Genomic DNA, 5,948 nt, shown 5'->3' with positions numbered 1-5,948 from the left:
CTAAATTTGCATGAGCTCACTTGTACTTCGAACCTCAAAGACCGCCGCTGATTTTTGTTATCGCTTTTTACATTTAGTCAAGTTTTGACTAAATGTTTTAACATAGAGGGGGGAATCGAGACGAAAGTCGTGGTGTATGTGTGTGTGTGTGTGTGTGTGTGTGTGTATGTGTGTGTGTGTGTGTGTGTGTGTGTGTGTGTGTGTGTGTGTGTGTGTGTGTGTGTGTGTGTGTGTGTGTGTGTAGATCGATTCAGAGTAAACTACTGAACCGATCTTTATGAAATTTTTCATGAGAGTTCCTGGGTATTCACGACTTTTTTCCGTGACCTTTCGGATTAGTGGGGGCTGCCATTTTGATTTTGATGCGCTTCCTTTTCCGGTTTACGTATTTTCCGGTTTAACATAGCATTTGCGTGTTTTTGTCAGAAGAGTGATATTTGGTTATGAAGGAAGTCAAGTCCGCCATTACCTGCAACCTCAGTTGAGTGTTTACTTTGAACTTAAACTTGAACCGTAACAGTGTGTAGCCAGTTCGCAAGACCTGTTCATCTTCCTACCAGTTCCAACTGTTGTTATCAATGGGTCGCGCAGCTGGAGGAAGTGTTTATTTCCATTCGGAGCCCAACTTCAGTTCAAACCCAGTCAAGAACTGGCCTTGACATTCGTTTGGAACTTAGTTCAACGAGTATTTTCTCGAACGTAACTTTTGACCCAGCTGTCAGGTTGGCATCATGAATTAGACGTACACCGGCAGTTATAAATCATGTTGTGCAAAAGACTGTAAAGAAGTAGAAAATTGTGGAAAATCGGGAATGCTTTCTCAGTTTGTGCACCCTGGCAACATTCATCAGGAAAAAAACTGCATATGCCTTCCTCTGCAAAACAAAGGTCGCGCGAAGAATGCTGAACGGGCAGCGACGACTAGCTGTTCTTCTTCAAAGTAATAAACTACCCCCCAAACCCTGCAGGTTTGTGCAATTTACTTTGTGGACATGAAGCCAGCAGAGGACTCAGGAATGCCCACTTAATTCCTTGATCTTCCGTCACAAGAACTAAAAGAACATTCAATGTTCGTTAAATCTGTGGATCAAGTGACTCACGAAGCGGAGGAAAAGAAAATCACCGGCAGATCTGTACAAGATGTTGAATTCTGCCAGGGAAACGAAGCCGCTGTCACGGCAGAGAAGTCTCCGCCTACGAAAGTCGGTAGATCTAGAGCAAGGTAAACATACGTTTTTCAACGCTTGTTCACAAACACACACACACACACGTACACAAACACGCTCACACCATCACACACACACTTATGAAAGAGATGGAATAGCTGATCGAGTGATGACAATGTTGATTGATAAGTATTTTTTGGTGCGGTGAACTTGAGGCAATATTGTTCTATCAATCCATCGATATATTTTACACTTTCACCCCAGAAATGAAGCACGTGTACACATATTGAACAAAAGAACCATTTTAAGCTTCCATTGGTATTGTTTCCTCTTTTTTTTTGCAGACATGTTGGCAGGAAGTGAGTGTTTCACCCCACTCTTGCAAGGTAGGTTGATCACTGATGACAAGTTCTGATTGTTTTTCCTTTTTAATATTAAACGGATGACAATCCGTACTCTGCAGATGGATCTAACCGAGATGGATCTAACCGATACACGGAAGCAACATTGGGAACACACTGTTATTCAGTCTGTGAATAGTTCATGTGTGAGGGGTATTACTGCAAGTACGTTCACTAATGTAGAGAAATAATTTTGGACTCAAACTTCAAGTTAAATTGTTTCTGCTGTCAGAGCCATCTTTCTGAAGGAACAATATTTTACATGCCACTGGATTGTTGTATATTCCTTATTTTGCAATGACAGGCTCAGCTTTCATTTGATTGTAATGTGTTTCTTATTTGAAGCTTTGTATCATAAAAGCTCTGTAGAAGTGTTGCACTTGTTATGCAGACTGCATTAGGCATGGTAGCTATTGCACCTCCCCCCCCCCCGCCTATTTATCTAACACACCCACCCACACACATACACATGGTGCTGACAAAGGATTTTTTTCCATTCTCCTTCAGGCCATCGCTTAATTTCTTGCAGACTGAGGAGCAGAGGACGTTTGAGCCGCTCCTAAACATGGGGCACACAATGCAAGCCACAAGGTAAATAAGGTATCAGTTTATAAACAAATGTTTTCACTTTGATTTTTATCGCATCATTTTTTCATTAAACTCTGTAAATTGTGGCAATTACACATTATGCCAATAACATTATTATGAAGAATGAAGATTTTCAACTTATCATTGAAGAAATGAAATCAAGCATTTTTGTTCATTCTGTATTTGATTATTATTTTCCAGTCTTTGGGTTGGCATAGTGGGTGAAATAAGGGTGAGGAGTGTCGGTTGGTGTTATTTTTTCGGTCTTGGTGATGTAATATTTTTCCCACGGTATTCATGGTTATTTTTGACTTTAGTGCAGATTCCAGAACAGCCTCTTAAACTGAAAAGCTACAAGGTCAACACTATAAACAGGTTACTGGTGTCTCAGGCATTGATGTTTTTAAAAAGATTTGCACAGCAATTTATGTGTTTGTAAACAGATAATGAAAATAAAGCATAACAACTTTTATATTTTGTAAGTGGAATTAAATGTTTTCATTTTTTATTTTGAAGTGTTTTTGTATTCAGGTTTTATTGGATGAGTGGGGGGGTGGTTTTGGTGGTTCTGATTTTTTATGATGTAAGGATCTTTTTCTTAATTAGTTATTTAATTAGTTTATGAAGGGGGGGCCAAGGGGGGGGGGGGGGGATTTAAAGTGTATTTCTGGCTTTCGGAGAGGTGCTAAATCTGTTAAAATGGAAATGAAATAAAACAATTGGTGGTGAGGGTTATTACAAAAAAAGTAAGGATTATTTCTCATACCTTTTGATTTTTTACCCAAAAATTATGTTATTTACAATATCATTTGACAGTCCGACACTGAAGACTGCAGACTTCATGGCAGCCACTGACCTGACGATATGACAGCCATGAATTGAATATCGAACGCAGAAGAAGAAAAAGAAGAAGACAGTCTAACAGGAAAATAATTCTGGTATGCTCATAATTTCTATGCCAGTTTGAAAAAAGTCATGAATTGAAGTTTACCCAGGTTAGACATTAGCATGTCGTAATTGTGACAATGAATGTATCCGTAAACGCACCAAGAGACTTACTTTGAAAAATTGAAGTCATGCATCGTCAATATGACTACAATCACAAACTGAATAAGGGGAAATCATGTCAATTTGGTGGTTTGGATCATCAGCTGTTGCTCATTCGCTATAATGGTCTACTTGACAAAGCCCGTCTTCATGTGCTTCTTTGTTTCTTTATACCTAGTGTAGACAACCTGTAGGCGTTTGCAGACTGTTTATTGTATTGCTGTTGTTTGTTTGTGAGTAAAACTATGGTGTGACCTCAATTGTTTGAAATTTGTTGTGTATGTTCTACTTTGTGTAAGGTGTTTCTCCATGCCCCCAGAAGAACCGACATTATATTAAAACCTTCATACCCTGAAAATACTTGCATACTAGATGTTGTTTCTTATTGTAATGATTGGGGACAGGCAAGCTCTTAAATTGTGCAAGCCTTCAGAAAACTGTCAAGTCTGATTTGCTAGAACAAGCGATATTAACACGTTATTAAGATACATATTTGATTAAATATGTGCAGGAACTACTTCAGCAGATTCATATGGCCAGTCTCACAATGCAAAGAAGGTGAGTAAATTGAATTATGTCTCTCCCACCTGTTCTGTGTTGTGTCAGCCGTGATTGCCTGATGAGAATTTGAAACCATGTTGCTATGGTTGGGTTCATGTTAGTTAGCAACATGTTTTCACATAGAAAATCGTGGGCACCTGAACAAATATCTGCACATTACAATGAAGTCTTACTTTGTAATCTGATGGTTTAATAACAACCCCCCACCCCCCACCCCCTACCCCCACCCCCCACCCCCCCACCCCAAGAAGAAGCTCACATAACTACCAACTACACAATTTCATTACAGAATCAAACAATGGGAAGAATCAGGATTCAGCAGTGCTAGGTCGTTGGGGGGGATAGCTATCACTAGGCACTCAGCAATGAATAGTTGAGGTTTTCACTGACATTAACAAAATCCGGTAACCTACGGACAGTAAATTTCACAGGGAAGGGAACAAGAACGTCAAAAATGGAAAAGTATGTTTTTTCTTTCAAACCATTGATAGAGCTCTGAAGCTTCACACAAGTTTTGCAGAGAGAGCAATCGGCCTCTTCATTTTTGGCACTAAAACATGCGCACACACAAAAAGAAAGTTTTTAAAAAGTGGCGCCGATGTATTCTCACACTCAGAGCCTTAGAATATTGCAGTTTGTATGTTACAAAATTGAGGCATGATTTTACTCCATGCAATTACCTGACCAAATCTGCGACAGTCGGGCAAACTTCTTACAAGTCGGATTGGGCCTTCAATCAAATACTCAGAAACCAGCAGCTACTTTAAGTAATACTAGTTTTGTTGTTATTTTTTACAGCTTGTACTGAATGTGTTTTCTTTTATCTCCTCAGAATCGAGTCAGCCAGAGAAAGACCATTGAGAGGGAGAGCGCACAGTAAAGCATATATGGCATGCACTTCGGTGGACCAGTGCCATCATCTTCATAACAAGAGATGCAGATCATATTTTCTTATGTTTAAAGTATAGCTGTTAGCAAAAGTATTTGACGATTCTTGGGTACGACTTTCGTGTTTAATCCTATTAGCTTGTGTACAGCCCCAAAATCTGTTTTATTTTGATTTATCATTTATAGTTTGAATTTTTTTTTTATGGAATTAGTCCAAATGTTAATACATCTAAGGTTGCAATATTGTTTTCTTGTATATACCCTTAAAACTACCTCTTCGTGTAAACAAAATTTAATTGTAAAAAGAAGTGTTTGTTCAAGGGAGATAATTTGAAGCGAATTTTTTTTAAAATCAGTAAAACTGCGTAGTGACATCCTCCATTAAATAAAAAGAATAAGGAATAAAGGTATACACACAGGTTGTACCCATTTTCTTGATTGCACTGCTTTTAAATAGAAAGCTTTTTTTCTCAGAATTATTTTACAAAATAAATTCAAGGGAGGCAATTGATATGATAAAAAGGAAGAATTTTTTTTTCTTAGAATACTGTACACATTTAGTAAAGTATAATTTACAAGACAAAACACAAGGTTTTTTGGGTTTTTTTACTTGACAAGAGAACCACGAGATTTGTGCAGATTATTTAAAATTTTCTGTACAGTATATTTTACAAAGACAGATCCATACAATATATATAATTTCGTAATAGATGTTTTCAATTTGTAGGTATGTTTTTTTTTAAATCAACAGTTCGGATAGCCACAACAAGTGTGTATGTCTTGTGATTTGAGAGCTTTAGCACTGGATGCTTAGAATCCTCTTGATCATTTACTTCAGTAGGTAAAGCCACCTTCTCCAAAATCTTCTCTCCTATTCTGTGCTTACTACAGTGGGTTTGACAAGAGAACCACGAGATTTGTTTTTGTACATATGTTGCTTTTATTCTGTACACTTTAATGATTTAATTCTATGTGCACATTTTTTTTTAACTGTGTTTTTGGTTTTGTTTTCCTGTATTCAAAGTGTGTATGGAAACCACAACCTGTCACAGCTGTATTATTAATCTGGATCTCCCTGCTAATTAGAACGTAATTAACAGAACGTGTGCATGTAGCTAAAGAACTTAAAAAGAATTTCTGCTACTTCACTCAAAATACGTCCATCCTCAGTGGCTCACACTCATATTTTCTTAAAATAATATTTCTTCATACAAACATGTTTGCGAATTATTCAATTTTGCGTAAAATATTCAATTACGATTTCTTTGTGTGTTGCAAAATTATGTAATAAAATTAT

The 5,948-nt window shown here is 37.5% G+C and overlaps 1 long non-coding RNA gene across 1 annotated transcript; it reads left to right on the top strand.

Moving 5' to 3' along the window:
* Nucleotides 1-303: 303 nt before the first annotated feature.
* On the top strand, nt 304-5,041 carry LOC138978497 (uncharacterized). Its single transcript, XR_011459707.1, has 6 exons — nt 304-1,222; nt 1,511-1,552; nt 2,075-2,158; nt 2,972-3,093; nt 3,714-3,760; nt 4,596-5,041. It is a non-coding gene; the product is annotated as an uncharacterized lncRNA (long non-coding RNA).
* Nucleotides 5,042-5,948: the final 907 nt, after the last annotated feature.

This window comes from Littorina saxatilis, linkage group LG10 (genome assembly GCF_037325665.1).
Source record: "Littorina saxatilis isolate snail1 linkage group LG10, US_GU_Lsax_2.0, whole genome shotgun sequence".
In the NCBI taxonomy this organism is placed as follows: Eukaryota; Metazoa; Mollusca; class Gastropoda; order Littorinimorpha; family Littorinidae; genus Littorina; species Littorina saxatilis.
This window is presented reverse-complemented; position numbering and strand designations above follow the sequence as displayed.